The following is a 16,502-nucleotide window of genomic DNA, read 5'->3' on the forward strand; positions in this document are numbered from 1 at the left end:
TTTTCCATGCCAGATTCCAAACTAAACCATCACCCTGCTCCCCCCCCCCGCCAAAAAACATTGCTAATGTGCTTTCCAGAGAGCAGTGGCACGGCCAGTGGCCTGCAAGGAAAGGGTGAAGGTGTGATACACAGCACTAAGCACCACGGAACATCCCTCTCAATGCCCATTTCTAAGAAAAAAACTTTTTAAAAGAGCCAATTCAGTTAAAGACAGAGCTGGCCCAAACTCCTGCTGCAGCCGGGTCTGGGATGGGCCGGTCCCACTGGGAAAGGGCCGTGCTCCATCTCTGCCCTCTGAAGGACTTGGAGAAAAAGCAGTGAAAGGTGAGTATTTGGGATGCAGTGTGGGGCTGGGAACTCAATGGGAATCAGCGTCATTCCTGTTCTGAGTGTTTTAACCCAAATCTACCAATGGATCCTGCTTGCTCCCTACAAGGCATCAGGAAGCCAAGCCACACAGTGAGATCCCACTTCTCCATGTCCTGCCTGGTCTTGGGGACAGTGGGGACACTCAGGACAAGCCTGGATGAGTCCCCAGCCCCATCACCCCAGGCTGTGCCACAAACCTTGGGGACAGACTTGTGGGGGCCCCGTGCAGCCGGCGGCGCTGGCAGGAGTGCGGAAACCAACACGCAAGGAGCTGGTGGAAACCCTCCAAGCTTCCAACGCCGTTGTATAAGAGCCGCTCAAAAATACTAATCCCCAAAAAATTCAACCCTGGGAGCGTGACCAGGCTGCCTCCCAGGCAGCCGACAGAGCGTGGCTTGCACAGCCAGCCCTGCACACATCCAGGGGGGAAAATACCTTCAGGTGAGCGAGCTCTGCAGGAAGGTCGGGGTCCCAGATGTTTTCATACCAATGATCCTTTAAAAAAAGACAGGCGAGCGAGGCACGGAGGCAGGATCACCCGACGTGCCGAGCGCCGCTGCAAAACAAGTCTTTTTTCCATGAGTCACCAGTGGAAAGAGCAGATCAGGCGTCCCACGGGTGGGCTTGGCCGGAGCCGGCTCCACATCCCCGCCACGGCCTGGAGGATGCTGCGAGTGCAGCCCCTTCGCTGCCCTGCTCTCAGCTTTCCCAGGCGGCTTTGGGGTCACGCTGGGGTGGATTCCATGGAATCCCCAAGCGCCGAGGGCCTCGGGGTGCGGAGATGCATCCCGCGGTGTTTAGACGTTTGCACCACGATGCAGGATTTTCCCGACCCCCCTTTCCCCAGCCACTGACATTCCCCATGGAGACCAAACGTGTGCCCTTCCCCGCGGCCTCGGGGCCGCTTCATTGCTCTGCCGCTGTCCCCTGCACCTCCGTTGTCCCCTAAAACTCTCCGGGACTGAGGCAGGCAGCGGCAGACATAAAAATAAATAAAGAAATGTGGAAGGAGCGCCCCGAAACAAACGGGTTTGTTTTGTCGGTGGCGGGAAGGGGCGAGAGCGATGACAGGCAGCGCAGGAAGTCCCTAGGATCGTAAATCCCGTTGGGAGTGCTTGAAGCCAGAGTGTTTCCATGCCCTGGGTGGGAGGGGACGGGGAGGGCGGCTGATAAAGTCTAGGGAATCTGGGGTGGGGTGTTTTGGTGTATAAAAAGACGGCGATGAAGGGGAGGTGACGTCCGGGGCAGCACCCAGGGCAGGGTGCCGGCGGCAGCCCGGGAAGGGACGGGGTCACATCCTCGGGAGGGCCGGAGCTCCGTCCCGTCATCACCACCCGCAGGATAACAGCAGCCCTGGCTGTGTTGTGGGTACAGAAACGGCACGTACTTGTTGCTGGCCGGGTTTCCTGGCAGTCCCAGGCAGGATTTGGCTGCGCAGGAATTTGGAAGCTGCCTTAAATCCAGAAAGAAATGAGAAAAGGCTGGGAGCGACTTTCTGAGCAGAGTTCAGCCGCAAATCCCGCGGCCGCCCTCTCCCGACGCGCGGCACCGGGGGCGAGGTCGGAGACATGCCGGGGATCGCCTCCTCCTCCGTGGGGACATCGAGGAAGGCTTCCGTACACCCCCGATACCGTCAGCTCCTCCTCCCCCTTCCCAGAAAGCCTCCTTGGCCACAATGCCCCTCAGCACCCAGCCCTCCATCCCACCTCACCCCGCAGAGGTGATCTCAGAGATGGCTTGTGCCGCTAGGAAACTCCATAAATCCCCATCGCCTTCGCCCCGGAGCTGCCAGGGGCTGCTCTCTCCTCATGGATGAACTGGCTCAGCCACGGACTGACACCAGGCTTCACCCTCTTACTCCTCATTTGGGGGGAATCAAGGAGGAAAGGGATGAAAAAGAGGCAGGAGGTGCTGAGTGCTCTAAAAATCGACAGCAAAAATGCAGAGAAATTAAAATTCACCCCAGAGGCTCCTCTGGATGCTCAGGAAGGTGCTTCCCTACCTCTGGAGCTCTCCATGGGTGGCTGTCCTCATCCAGGGTTGGTGCTGGGGTCACTTCAGCCCCACATCCATCAGGAGTCCAGCTCTGGCTCTTCACATTCCCAGACCCATTTTCAGGGATTTGCCCGCAGCATCCTGGCTCATTGCATTTGTGGGAAATTCAGAGTTTCTTTGGAAAAACAAGCCCAGTGCCTGTGGTGGAGGATTACTTGTATCCCAGTGACACCCTGGCGTGGGAAGGGTCCTGGTGATGGACGGTACCCAACCCTGCACCACTGAAATCCAGGCTGCACCTTGTCTTGGAGAGCCAAGGAGGAGCGCTTTCCACCCCAGGGATTTTCTATCTCATTTAGGAGAATGTTTTTAATTACTGGTGCCGTTACCCCGTGCACTTTCTGTGTAAACACAGCCTCTCCATGGTGGTTTAAACGGACTGAACTCACACACCTTCCTCAAAGCATCCACTGGGAAAAGCAGCCAGCTTCGATGCCCAGTCAGAGGGAAGGGGAAGCCCAGGTCTGGGAGGCAGGACTTCTGCAGGAATAAATACCTCAGACCCATCAGCTCTGTGTTTCCCAGCTCTCTCCTCATTCAGGGACAGGGATCCCATGCCACATCCCCTGCAAGTCCCTATATTTGCCCTAAAGGGATTTTCCTGCCTTTTTTCCCTGGCTCAAACACCATCCTTTCCGACAGCACCTGAGACACGACAAACATTATTCAACATCCCAGCCAGGTTTTATATATTTATCCTTTAACTCCCAAACTGGAGCTTGCAGGGGAAAAATCAAGCCTGGTGGGAATGGGATCCCAGCCACAGCACTCCCAGGTTTTCAAGCATCTCATTTGGCTTCTTGAGCCTCATTTTGGGGAGCAAACAGCTTTTCCATACTGGGGTGTGTCTTGTGCTGCCTCTCCCTGATGAAGAAGCCCTTGAATGTCATGGAAAGGGCTTGGCTTTGCTTTGGTGAAAAGCTGCTTTCTCAAAAACAAGCTTTCTATGGGAAAAATAGATGGTTTGGGATGACCAGGGATACTCCTCAGGAATTCAGGGCTGGATTTGCCCCCCCCCACCCCCCGGGGGGCCCAGGGGCCCCCCCAAAAAGCCATTTTTTTTCCTCATTGCTAATAACTCCCTGCAAAGAGGGGAGGGAAGAAAATTCGTGCCCTCACTTATGCAGAGACAAGGAAATGTCGTTAAACTAAACCAAACAAACGAATCCAGAGGCAAAGAGAAAAATCACATTATCCCGAATCATAAATCCTGGAGAGGGGTATTTACAGGCTGAATTGCCAAGTGCATTGGAACTGCAGAGCATCCGAAGAGCAGATAGCCTTAAAGGCAGACAACGGCCCTGGAAAAATGCTTTGATTAGGATCTGGGCAGCATTCAGCCCAGATGTTCATTTGTCAATGGAAGAGGGATGGGGGGGAGGTGAGAAAGGCTTTAAATTAATCTTTACAACTAGAAAGGAGCTTGTAATACACACCATATGGGGAGCAACGTCCTCCGAGCCCCCTCTCCTCCCCCCAGCCCCGCGTGCTCGGAGCCAGGCTGGGACCCTGTGGCCGGAGCGTGTCCTCCCTCTTCCCCCCCTTTTCTCCATGCACCAAACACCCTCTGAGCCCAAACCCCTTCCACATGTGCTTTTTTTTACCATGAACAAAACAAACTGCAATTCCTCTTATAACACCAGATCTCTTTTATTATTCCCCCCCCCCCACTCCAGACCCTGATACCTGCTCCCCTCTCCCTCCAATTTTTTAACCCTTCCAAGCTGCCAGCAGTGGTGGGGGGGGGGGGGGTTGTGTGTGGAGAGGAGGGATGAGGCTGTTTATTAAACGCCAACCATTCAAATTAATTCCCCTAATGGACTCGCTGACATCATGGTGTGCATTTAAATGAACGCTTTGTCATATTTCATAGCCAACCTGCAGCTCTCTGCAGAGCAAACCTGCTGGAAAGCCGGGAACAGCAGCAATGACGGGGACAAACCTACGGAGAGATAAATAAGAATGAAATACAAATCCCAAATGCAACATGGAGGGGGGGAAAAGAGAGCCCAGGAAGCCCTTGGGAATTTGGAGGTGCAAGCGAGAGCCCAGGCAGGGCAGAAGGAGCTGTGTGATGGCAGTGGGAGATGCTTTTCCACATGGGAGGAGGAAAAATCCTCTCACTGCTGGGGCAGGAGGCACCAGAGAACCTTTGGCTGGGATAGGGAACCCTTGCCCAGGCCAGCACAAAGCCACTGTTTCCCAGCTGGAATCTGGGCTGTGTTTGCTCTGCTGAAGCCCTGGGGAGCCCCACCACGGCCAGGACCAGCCCCAGCAACCCCAGCTCAGCCACAGGGACCCAGCCAGGAGGGGAACCCCCTCCGTCCTGCATCCCCCTGGACCACCAATGTGGGGATGAGGGTGGAGGTGCCTGGCCAGCATCCCTCCTCGCAGCACGGACTGGCCTGCTGAAACCCAACCCTTCCTGGCAAGCTGTGACCGCAGAGCTGAACGTCCCAGCTCCTGGCAGAGCATCCCTGCTGCTCCTGAGTAAACAGCTCTTCCCCCCAGCACCCCTGGGACAGCCACAGGTTACTCACCTTGGCTTCAGCTTCAAGAGCTCCTGGTCCTTTCCTCCGCTTGATGGAAAATCTGTGTGCACACAGCCCCCGTGTGCTGCAAGCACCAGATACCTCCTGCTCACCTGGTTCCTCCTCTGCCCCCACCTTTAAGAGCTGCAGCAGAGATTTCTTTCCACCTTTGAGGGTCCTTCTCCTTTTCTCCATCCTGCCCCAGGCAGCTTCTGTGGGATCTGGAGGATGAGGAGGGGCTGGGGGGAACACTGCTGCCTCTCTCCTGTTTGGGACACTGCCATGACCAAGGGTTTTCACACAGCACGAGGGCCAAGGAAAGGGGGAATTTTCATGGTCCAGGACAGGGATGCAGGCAGCAGCCCCAGCCACACGTTTGGTACAGGCAGGAGAGCAGAGGGAGCAGCGAGTGCTGGCAGCCAGGTCTACCCCATCCTTCCAGCCCCACTGCAGGCTGAAGGTCCCTGAATGTGGATTGGCCAAAAAAAGCAAAAATCATAGGATCCCAGAAGGAAGGGACCCCAAAGACCATCCCATTCCACCCCCTGCCATGGGCAGGGACACCTTCCATTATCCCAGGTTCCTCCAAGCCCTGTCCAATCTGGCCTTGGACACTTGGAGGGACGGGGCAGCCACAGCTTCTCTGGGCAACCTGTGCCACGGCCTCACCACCCTCACAGGGAAGAATTTCTTCTAAAATCTAATCTAAACCGGCGCTGTTTGCAGAAGGTTCTCATTTAGGGAAACATCTGGAGTCAGCATTTCTCCCCCAAAGGGCAGCGAAGGGTTCAGAGGACACCAGCCCTCATGCTGGGGAGGAAGAGGAGGAGGAAGAAGCCCATTTTCCTTGTCCCCCAAGGAAGGGATAGGACGTATTTGTGTTTGGCGTCTGTCACCTGGCCTTGAGTGAGAAAGGCACCATCCCCCTGCCAGGGAGAAGCATGAAAACCCCTTGGAACCCCAACCAGGAGAACAGCCCCTCCAGGTCCCAAAGCCGTGGGTGCCAAGCAAGTGTTGGCAATGCCCAAGGTCCTCCCAGGGCCAAGGAGACACCCAGGTTTGGCTGAAGGACCCTGGGGACCCGAGGGGACAGGAGGAGCAGGGATGCTTCTGGTCCCCTGGGCTGTGGGTGAGTAGGGGAAATGGTTTACAGAGGGACAGCACACCGGGGACACGGCTGCTGTCACAGCACAGCCAGGGGACGTCACTCCTTTTTCCAGGTCCTTCTGGGCCTTTTCCCCGGCTGTCCTTGGCCCCAGAGCAGGAGCATCCCCCAGCCACGTGGGGGTGCAAACAAAGCCCTTCCTGCCACCTGGGGCATCACAGGTGAGGAAAGGTGCTGTCCCGTCCCATCCCGGCCCGGGCAGGTCCCCGGGAGCCGGCAGGGCCGGGCTGCGGTGACACTGGGCTGCAGTGACATCTGCTGGGCTCCCACTCGGGTCCCTCCCCCCCAGCCCCTCCGGTCCTGAGCAGGACCCGCTCCCGCGCTGAGCCCGGAGTCTCCAGCCGGGGCTCCGCTTTTCCAGCCCCAATCCCACCCTGATCCTCTCTCCGGGTCCCACTCAGACACCTCCACACCACATCCCTCACCGCCAGCTCCAGGGAAAGCCTCCTTTGCCTCGGCCCGGGGAGAGGGGCAGCACCCCCAGTACCCAGCACCAGTGGGAGGGGTCCCGGGGGGTGGTCTCGCTGCTCCTGAGGAGACCAAAGACCTGAAAAACCTGCATTAAGGGAGAAAATGCACAAATTAGGAGTGGGGAGCAGGGACTGGGGAGGGAGGGGGGGAGTTGTTTATCTAGAGCTGATTTTGATTTTCCTCTTTCAAATATCAGCAGGATGCTGAGCCTCGCCTCGTTATGCAAATAGAAGCAATTAGAGCTCACCCAGGCTCTGCCCACGTGATGGTTTATGGCACTCGAAGAAATCCTTCCTGCTGCATGAGAGGAATAACAACAGCTCCCCGTGCCTGCTCCAGGCCTGCCATGGGCAGGGACATGGGAGGGCTGGGGACAGGAGCCCCAGAGCTGGGACAATTCCCCCATCACCACCCCCAGGTCTCCCAAAGTTCTCAGAGGAGGATTTTCCAAAGGAAGGGTCTCCTTCTCTCCCAGGGATACACCAACCCTGCCACCAGCAAGGCTCACTGGCTCTTGGGATGTGAGAGGAGGAGGAATGGAGGAGGAAGGCATCACTGGGAGCAGCTCCAAAGCCTTTTCCCCACCAAGCCACAAAGTCAGCCCCCAGGAGGGCATCGCTTCGCTTTGGCACTTGGGTCCAAGCGGATGCTCTTTGCTGAACTCCAAAGAAAGAGGCAAAGCCAAACATCCTAAATTCCCTGCACTGGGTTTAAAAAGCACAGAAAAGTCACCCCCACACCAGCCCCAGTCCCACCTCGGCCGCAGCAGGGGGTGGTGGTGGCTCCATCCCCTTCCAGCACTTCACCTCCCCAGGGCCATGCACTGACCTGCAGGGACCAGACACGGGAGTGTAAATCAGGCTCCCATAAATCCATCATCTCCCTCCTGATTTACATCCAGGTAGCCAGGAGGATTTATTCCCAGTACCTGCCTTGAGTTTCCCACCCCCAGAGGAGCACGGGGGAAAGGAAAAAAGACAGGCTCTTTCAATATTGATCTCACTCCTAAATCTCTTTTTTTTTTCCTTCTTCTTTGGATGCAAATGGAGATTGATGAGGCCAGGCCAGCAGCTCCTCACCTCTGAGGGTCATTTCTCTGTGCTCCCGGGGGAGGAGTGGGCAGTAGGATCCCACAAGCCCACAGAGGCCATCACCCCCTCATCCATGGGCAGGAGAGAGCTCCCAGCACCTGGGTCAGCCCAGAGACACTTGCTGCAATGTGCGATGAGGAACATCTTCATGGATGGAGCCAGATGAGGGAAATCACCATGGATCATTTCACAGTGATACGACATTAAACCCAGCAAGCATCCCTCAGGAAGTCTCCAGCTTGCATCTCTGCTCTGCCTCCATCCGTGACTCCATCCCTGCATCAGCAGCTCTTTCCAGGACTCCTAGGTTGGAAGAAGAGCAGGGAGCCCTTTCCATCTCCCCAAACCAAAGATACTTCATCTCATAGAGGGAGGCAGTCTTGGAATTCTGCAGCCACCGGATGGTTTGGGAGTAAGACCCTCACACCCACCCTGAAGGACACCCAAAGCTTTAGGAATTACCCAGGCATCCAGCAGGAGCCGCAGGCAGCAGGAGCAGGCAGGGAGCTGGGAAAGGGCTGAGTCAGCACCCGGAGAATCGCCCCCAGCCAGGCCATTCATCAGGCAAAGGTTGGGAAGGAGCTTTTCTTCCGTAGCAGGGCCGGGCAAATAATTCATAGTGGATAAATAATTCACCGGGAGTTTAGCCGTGCTCTGGCAGAGGATTGCCTGCGAGCTGTTAGCAATTATCCCGTGTTTATTTGCGGTCCGGAATTTTTAGGTGAATTATTCAGACAAGCCGTTGCTGGGCTGAGGAAGAGCCCGGGGAAAGGAGGCGATACCTGAAACGACAGGAAAAATCATCGTCAGGAGGAGTTGGTGGCCGCGGAAGGCGCGGAGTTGTTGTGATTATTTAGCATCTGTGGTGCCGGGAACACCCAGCGCCGCGGCCCCGCGGCCGGAGGCGACGCAGGAGCGGGCGGATGGATGCGGAGGAGGCACCGGATCGTTGGGTTTCCACCCGCTCCGTTCCCAGCCAAGAGCCCCTGGACATCCCTGTGTTTTCTGTTCCCTACCAGCGAATTCCTCTGCTCAAGGAAGAGGAGACGAAGGAGAGAGTGCCAGCAGAATAAATTCAGATTTCTGTGCGGATGAGCATCTCCCAAATTGTTTTAATGAGGCGTCTCCCTGGTTCTCCCAGCTGCAGGGATGCTCGGCGGCTCTTCCACAGCCACGCAAGCCCATGTGGTGGGGACAGTGGTGGGGACACCCACATGTGTCTTAACTCACCTGGAGTCATTAGCCAAGGGCTTGGTCCCCACTACCTGCAGTGAAGACACACACAGATGGGCTTTGGGGGGAAAAAAATACCAAAAAACTCAATTCAATTTGTCCTTGAAGGACAAAGCAATGCTTCCAGCAGGAAATAAGAGGAGCAGCGATGCAGGGACATGGGGAATATAGCAGAGAGGCTTCTCAGGCTCCAGACACTGGACCTGCTCCGAGGGAGGTTTGGCTCTTCCCTTGCCTGGAGCAGAAGATCCTTTACAGCAGTGAGGAGGACACCAGGCAGATCCATCTGCTCTTCATTCCCAGGAGATGAGACTGCTGAAGGAGAAGACTCAAGGCCAGGTTGGACAGGGCTTGGAGCAACCTGGGAATTTGAAAGAGATGATCTTTAAGGTCCCTTCCATCCCAAACCATCTGGGATCCTCTGAAGACTCAGACCACACAGGGCACCGTGACACCTTCCCAAAGGCACAGCCATGGATTCCAGCAGTCAGGCTGGAGTCACCCCTCTTCAACATGAAGTCACCACTGGAAGTGAAAGGACCCTAAACTTCCCACCTGCCAAGAGAAGCTTGGCAGGTGATTCCTGAAAACATCCAGATGGACTGAAGAGTCTAATAATAGTGATAAAATCAAATACAATTGCACAGTTGGATATTTTTAAGCCCATCATGCGATTTTGAGGGTTTAACTCACATTTACTCCTCAGGGCTGGTGTCCCAGAAGCGTGACCAAGTGTCCTTGTCCCTTCCCACGGTGGGAAGCAGCTTTGGCAGAGCTGGCAGCCACTCTCCTGCCTTCCCAGGGCCACTCCAGGTCTGCACAGTGCCCAGGGACACAGCAAACCCCTCTCCCCTCTCCTTTGGAGGGATGTGATCCGGTGCCATGGTCCCCACACACGGCACAAAGCGTCCCCCCGAGCCAGGAGCTTTGGCAAGCTCCCCTCCTCACCGACTGAGGCTTTGCAAGGCTCCTGAATTAACAAACCTGTTTCTCCATGAGCCAACTGCTACAGGCTCCAGATCAATGGAACAGGTAAAAAGGAAGAAAACCGAAATAAATTTGCATGACTGTTCCCTGACGGATGTTTGATTCCACAAAAGGAACACGTCTCCTCTGGCTGGGCTGAGATCCTCAGCAATAACAGCCGTTCTTGTGTTTTCTCTTGAATTGCCAGTCACGCATTTAAAATTATTTTTAAAAAGAGAAAGGAGAAAAGCGATCACCTCGGGAGATGCTGACTCGGAGGCACAGTCCCATGGGGAGGAAGGAGGTTCCAGACCCACACCAGCTGATTTCCAGGCTGCCAGAGCCCACCCAAAGGAGGATGAAGCCCATAGATTTTTCCCACTGACTGGAAGGGACTCGCTTGTGGATGTCGCCCACTGCCTTCCTCCAGATGCTCCTCACCCTCACCTGCTCCTTGCCAGCTCCCAGAATGTTCAAATGATCCTCAGCATGCAGCCATTTCCATCTCAGCTGGGACAGCCTGGACAGTCTTGGTGAGTTAATCCATGATATTTCACCCAGATTTGACAAGGGAGTGATTTATTACATGCTGCAGACTGACAGGGGGAAAAGCCCGGCAGGAGCGACAACATGGCAGAGGTTTGGGAACAGGGAAAAACCCCAGGGCTCAGAGGTCCAGGAGAGTTTCCTGCTCCCTTCTAAGGCTGCCCAGGTGCCTTCATCATGCTGGGTAGGAAGACTGGAGGTGGAAAAAGCCATTGAGCACTGGGAAGGAGAGCCAGTGGCCAGGAATGGTGATGGGGACACTGGGGACTCCCTGACCAGCTCACACCAAGCCTCTCTTCAGGTACCAATGGCTCTCCAGTCCTTGCTTGGTCTCTGTCCACTGCCTTGGCTGTATCCCCTTTCCCAGGGCTGGGGGACAAGACCCAAGGGAACCACAGAAGGAACCTCAGTATCCACCCCACTGCTGAGCCAGGGGCGGCCCAGCTCAGCCCCTTGCCGGGGCTGGGGTCCCCATGAAGACCTCTCTGGGGTGGAGAGTCCTGCTGATGCCAGAGGGTCCCCTGGGATCTGCTTGGCTGCCTGAATGCAGCTGGGCTGGGCTGATGGGAGCTGCAGCCAGGCACTGGCACATAAATGCACCATCCCAAGCCTGTGGTGGATCAGGGAGCAGCCCATGGACATGACAAAACCTGCCCTGCTCCATCCCATCCTGTCCCACCCTACAGGAGCTGGCTCACCAGGAATCCCCCACATCAGTGCTTCACCAGTGATAAATAAGGGAGGAATGTGGTGGCTCTGGCTCCAGGATCTACCAGGTTTTTCCATCAGAGAAGTAAAACGAGAACTCTGGAGGTTTGGGTGCCCTCACCCCCGCCAAGGCTTCCCCCTGTGCCACTGCCAGCCCAGCGGTGACAACGAGGGTGCCCAGAGCTCCTCTCCCTGGATGGCCCCAAGGAGAGAATGGGGCACAGCGAGGCACCTCAACACCCCCAGGATGGAGGGAGAAGTACAGACAACAAAAAAGAGCTTTTATACAAAACACAGATCCATCCCAGCTGATCTGAGAGGATAGGAGAGGGAGGAGGGAAAAGCAGCAGCTGGGATTTTGCAGAACAATGTGGGGAGAAAGAAGAAAGAGGGAGGAAGATGAGTGCGGTTGGGTCGCCTGTAGTTGTCAGCCCTTTTCAGGGGGAAGGCAGCGGGAAAGTCAGTGATCAGCCAGATCTGAAACCAGACAAAACTACTTCCACATGCCAATAAAACCCCAAGTGTGGAGGGTTTGCAGGGCTCTGGGGCCCCCATGCTGCCTCTAAAACAAACCAGAGGAGCTGGGAAGCTCACCCAGGCAGGAGCTGGGATGTGGAAGGGAGCGAAGTGATGGCATCTGACCTTTCCTTCCTCATCATTCTCCCCCTGCTTGCCCACTGCAGCTCATCCCTCCTGGCACTGTCTGTATCAAAAGGACGCGTGGAAAACAACTGGGCAGTGCAGGCATTGCTTGGTGGGGCTGGTGATGATCCTGGGTCTCCCACGTGGGTCACTTGTGAGCTGGGTGGGCTCCAGCATGTGGGATTGGAGGGCTGGAAGCATCCCTGCTGCCATGAGACAGCCCCACCCCGGGGAGCCTGATGGTCCCAGCCCTCCCCGTGCTGGGATGGGGACATTCTCCAAGCCACAGATGAAAGAGACGTGCTCCCACCTGTGTCCCACCGTGTGGTGATCTCGGCTGAGCCTTTACCTCACCCTGGCTGAGTCACGCAGCCGTAACTCTCTGTGCAGGCACCGGGACCTGGCTGGAGAGGGAAGCAGCTGCCGCCTGAGCCGCGATAAATCACCCCAGCGAAAGCACAGCACCCACCGCCTGCTCCCGGGCTGTAAATCTGCAGGAGCAGGAACCAGATCCTCTTATCAGGAGAGGCCACATCCCTCTCCTTCCCCAGCCCCGCTCAGCCCTCGTGCTGCCCACGTGGGATTCCTGGGGAGAGGAAGAGGATGCTGGGTTACCCTGAACTGCCGGCAGTGCCCGCAGCCTTATCAGGCACCACCTTCCCTCCCGAGCTCTGCAGCCCCGGCTCTCGCTCCCACACTCAGGGGGATCATCACCTCCATGGCCAAGACCCAGTTCCTGTCCCCCAGCCTCGAGGAAACCTCTTCATCCTTTCCCATTAGCCCAGCAAGCACAAGGGCGGGACAACTGTAATGTTTTCCTCTTGGTTACCAGAGTTTAAGAAACCTTGGACACCTCGATCCTATGGGAACATCCTGTTCTCTGGGGGATACAGGGGGCAGAACCAAAGGCAGCAATTCCATCCTCTCTGGACATGGGAGAGGAGGCTATTGAGGAACACGTCCAAGGTCACACCAAGGAAGGTCCTTGGGCATTTTGGGCATGTTTGGAAACTGAGGGGTTCGCCAGGCAGCCTGGAAGTCACTGCCACACACAACTCCAAGAAAGGCTGCACCCTTGTTATGTTAATTAACAGTGGAGAAGAAAACCAAGCACAGGTCTGTGCCCCATCATCCCATTCCACCAAGGCAAATTCATTGGGCTCTACGGCCTTCTCCAAGGGAAAGGGTGACCAGAGTGACTGCAGCGGGTTCGGTTCGTAACCGGGCGGAAACACCAATTTAGTGTAGTGGTTTGGTCCAAAATACTCCTTACTGTTTATCTTCTGTGAGATAAGAATTAGGAGAAATGCAAAGCAGGCACCAAACTTGAAAGAATATAAAGAAGTTTACTAACAGACCTAAAAGAGGAAAAAAAAAAAAATTATACCACACCTTTAGAACTCTCCTCCTCCCCCCACCTTCCTCCCTTCTCCCACTGACAATGGAAAAAGACAACCCTTAAGATGTTCAGTCTGTTACCACTTCCATAATAACCTTGTTCAGTCCATTTAAAAGGAAGAGTCTCTCTTGCTCATGCTATGGAAATATTATCACAACGAGACAGCCGCCCACTTCCATATATCGTTCAGTCCATTTAGGAAGAGGAGTCTCTCTGCCTGCGTGGGAGTCCCTTCCCCCGACTTGCAGCTTTTCCCGCAACTGCTTTCGAGGGTCCACTCTTGAAGTTTTTGGGGTACAATTTTAAGGTTGAGCCATTCAGAAACAAAAAACAGAGGCCCTTCTTCCCTGGGAGCAAAGGGTCTTCCTCATCTTCATCGTTAGGACTATCTCTGGGAGCATCTCTAGGAACTGAGGTTTCTCCTTTCCCATTTGGAGCCAAAGTCCTCATCTGGTCCATCTCTCCCTGTCCAAACTTCTCATGAAATTACAGCTGCGTCAGCATCTGCCTATCTTGGCACAGGTGCTTTTGCTTACGAGCTGAACACTCCACCCCCCATATCTTCATGAAATTACAACAGGATACTCTGATATATCATAGCTTCACAACAGAATTTCAGCTTTAAGCATCTCCTCTCTCTCTTCCCTCAGGTTTTCAGCTCTTCACAGCAATAAAAGGGTTAATCTCACCTCGGCCTTGCAGCTTTGCAGCTGGAATGTTGAATGTTTCTTATCAAAGTGGAGAGGGGGGAGAGCCGAGCCGCTCCGGCTGCCCACGGCAAGGCAGTGGGGGGGGTTCCATGGCTGGAACAGGTCCATCGACTCCAGGATGGCCTTTGAATATAGGGAGGGGGAGTTTGTCTATGCTTACGTGTGGATCACAGAGGTGGTCACAACTTTAAATGGCTTAAAGAATTGTCCATATTCAAGCTGGCCAGCTGATAGGTTCTATCAGGTCCCAGAGGAAGCTGTAAGCACCCCTTAGCAAGGACATCCCTTCTGGGACTATGCTTGCTAACCTATGACATTGACTTACAGAGGGTGGAAATTCAGGGTCTGCTCCCAGCCATCAGAGCAAGGAGATGCTGGTACACCCCTGCATAAGAAAAACAAGTGTGAAACACCAACTGCTCAAACCAGAGCAGGATCCTGTGGCATGGTCACCAACAATCACAGGAGGTGACAGTCACACCAGAGCCCTGCTATAAATGAAGACAGACACATCCTGATTGGAACAACTGGGCACAAGTCAGAGCCTGATTGCAATGGGCTGCTCACACATTTGCTGACCAGCTGAGCCGTGCTCCCACACAGCTTGTAGGGCAAGGGTAGGATTATGCTGGAAATGGGAACAGTCCTCAAAATCATAGCCCCTGATCCCAATGGAGTGGGTCACCCTCCCCATGGCAAAGCCAACAAGGCAAAAAATGGTAATGAGAGGTTTGGAGTTTGAAGGTAGCACTGAACAGCAGGTCCAAGGCGCAGAGAAATGTTACCCCGAGTTTTAAAAAAATAAAACCTAGTGCAAACATCAGAGCTCCTGCAGGAGGCCTGGGGAAAGCCCTGTCCTCTCCACTGCTCTTGGTCCTCTGAGATTTTCTCCTGTTCTGTTCCCACCCAGACAAGCTCGGTGATGCGCTGCATCCAACGCCCGTGAACCATGTGGGAGCCAGGAGGCTGGAGACATAAAATACCTCATCACTTTTGGGAATACCAGCTACTGTGATGAACAGGGCTTGAGGAGCTCAGCCAGGCTCACTGCACCAAGCCACAGGCTTCTGAGAAGAAAGCTCCAATCCCAGAGAGATTTCAGGAAGCCACCCAGCTCCATCCACACTGTGACAGGATCTGATGCACCCCAAGGCTTTGCTGAGCACGGCCATCCTGCATGGTCACTGCCCCCCTGGAGGGAATGGAAACCACAGCAGGGTTTTATGATGGCATTAAACTCAATGTTCCCAGCACCTTGGGAGTGCAGGACCTGCTCAGAAGGGTTATTTCAGCCTGAAGGGCAGATTTACCACAAACAAATCTAAATGGAGAAGCAGCCAGGGGGGTTTTTGCACCTTGTGCCAAGAAATGTCGGGGCCTCCAGCATGAGAGGGGCATAACTTGTTCCTTCCTCTCTCCTCTCTCTTTCTTAGTAAATTAAAAATAATGGTAGTAAATGCCTCTTGGCTTTATCCTCTCCCACCAGAGCAGATTCAATTAGCAGCTTCCCTGAGTGGCAGAGGTGTGATTTACTCCCAGAATGGGATGTATTAAGATGCAGGGCAGCAGGAAGTTTCCATCTGCCCCCCAACCAAATTCCCCAACCATTCCCACACTGAGGATCAGATAAGCTTTCCTGCTTCCCTTCCTCATTAATGGGTTTTGGAGGCACAGCCTGTGGTTTTGTTAAAGAAGCCTTGAGGACACATTCACCTGGGAGAGCTCACACCGGATTCCTTTCTCCACATATCCATGGGATGCTCTCTACATCCAAGCATCCCCCAAAACCATGTTAGTACCCACCAGCTGGCACAAGACGCTTCATACCCCCAGCTGGCAGCTGCTGCTGACACCAAAAGCACCCCAAAATATCCCAGGCCCAGAGGGAATTCCCATGATGGTGGTAGGCAGCTGAAACCTTAACAGGTCCAGTACGAAAACAGCACCGTACCTCATATGAGGGGGTTCAGCCCCCTCAGAGGACGCAAAAACCAAGTTGTTCCCTTTCCACCCACATCTCATCCTCCTGATGCCCAGGGATGGGTTTCCATACCACATCCCAGAGCCGAGTGCCCAGTGTGTGCAACTGCATCCAGGGAGGAGAGAATGATGCTCCACCACGATGCTCCACACCACTCACACCAAGCCCTCTGCATCCCACGATTCCCATTTGATTCCCCTTTAAAGGGGCTGTAATGCAGTGTGTATTTATACTTCAAAACAGCTTGTTTGTGTAATTGCCAAAAAAAATGTTAAAAAAAGAAAAGACACAAAACAGCCCTGCTACAATGACTAATTAGCTCGCTCCTGCCTCGTCCCCTGTAAACAAATGTATTTGTAACCAATTTGCAAGCACTTTGCATAAGGGGCCCAGAACACTCGTGCCTGTTTGATGCATTTTGACATTAATTTGATAATAGCGGCTTAACAAGGAATCCAGGCTCCCCAGCTATAAATATGCTGCTTTTCCACTTCCTTTTATCTGCACAGTGAAATAATGTTTTTCCCCCTGCTGCAATAACCACCATCCAACCCTTTCATGAATGCCCTTTATGTCCTTTAGCATTTTCAAGGCTGCTTCGCTTTTTTTTTTTTCCTCCTGCTGGAGAAAGTA

This window comes from Corvus kubaryi, unplaced genomic scaffold, assembly GCF_017639235.1.
Source record: "Corvus kubaryi isolate FWS band 111438036 unplaced genomic scaffold, C.kubaryi_AGA036_p1.0 37387, whole genome shotgun sequence".
NCBI lineage: Eukaryota > Metazoa > Chordata > Aves > Passeriformes > Corvidae > Corvus > Corvus kubaryi.